The following is a 1,123-nucleotide window of genomic DNA, read 5'->3' as shown; positions in this document are numbered from 1 at the left end:
TAGAAAAAGTCAAGTCTTGGACGCTGCAAGGTTGGTGAACGTGTTATGTTGTGATGGTTGATATATCTGCCAATGACATTCAATTTAAGTATTTTAACCATCTGTGATGAGCTTCTTATAAATCAAATTACAGGCACACTTTTATTCAATGCTACCATTTACCATTATTTTATCCCTCCCCTGTTGTAACGACTGTCGTTTTGCTGTTAATTGTATTATGTCACAGGTTAGGCAGGGGTTGTGGGTGTCGTCGTTGCTGCTGTTGTTGTAGAAACAGAAGGCTGACAAGGCTGGACGAAACCCCACAAACAGAAGATCAAGTTGATGATGGGTTGATATGTGATGAATGTTTGCAAGCTCAGCAATACGAGACAAGATACAAGGAGGTTGGTGAGGGAGTTGATTTGGGAGGTTGCGATGAAGAAGAGGGAAGAGATGTATGTTGCGGACATCAAAAGAAGAGTCCGCCTCCTCCTTATTCAGAAAATGAAGAAAATTTCAGCAAAGAATTTGAAGCTGGGTAAATATGAATGGAAGTTGTTTTAGAATAAAAGCCTTTCACATTAAAGCAAATTCCACATACCAAATGATACAAGTAAAGATTTGGGTTTTATTCTTGCGTGGCCGGCAAATGACAGTTCTTATAACACGGGTGTTCTGTTTCAAATACCTTGTTCTCGCTTACGAGTTACCACTTGGGTAACTTTGTGATTGTGTTTCTGTTTGGCTGACAATTTGAACTACCTATTAGTGACCACTGGGTTGAAGCAATTGCCATTAAGCCTCTTGCCCAAGGACACATATGCAAAATTAGTGGTAGCGATGAAGCATATTCTATTGTTATGTTGCAAGATTTTACTTTTCAACTTCACAAACCAGATTGAGCGACAACACAGTCCAACCCTCAAGAAACTCGAACCAAAGTAATCATAATCGATTCATTTTCCACCCAAGGAGTTGTTCGTGCGGACATTTTGGGACAAACCCAAACTTTTCATCAGTTGTAAGTTTAATATGTAGAATAATTGAATTAAATATTCTGCATATTGTGACGATAAGTTTTAGGCAATAAAAACTATTCTGGTGTTNTAACAAATGTTATTTGGTGCTAATTTCCTTCTTT

At 38.1% G+C, this 1,123-nt stretch overlaps 1 long non-coding RNA gene across 1 annotated transcript; it reads left to right on the top strand.

Annotated features, from left to right (window-relative positions):
- Positions 1-15: 15 nt before the first annotated feature.
- LOC108950704 lies at positions 16-953 on the top strand. The gene is made up of 3 exons (XR_001975326.2): positions 16-30; positions 227-520; positions 880-953. It is a non-coding gene; the product is annotated as an uncharacterized LOC108950704 (long non-coding RNA).
- Positions 954-1,123: the final 170 nt, after the last annotated feature.

Source organism: Ciona intestinalis, unplaced genomic scaffold (assembly GCF_000224145.3).
Source record: "Ciona intestinalis unplaced genomic scaffold, KH HT000633.1, whole genome shotgun sequence".
Taxonomy (NCBI): domain Eukaryota; kingdom Metazoa; phylum Chordata; class Ascidiacea; order Phlebobranchia; family Cionidae; genus Ciona; species Ciona intestinalis.
The sequence above is the reverse complement of the archived record's forward strand: the minus strand, read 5'-3'. Positions and strand labels throughout refer to the sequence as shown.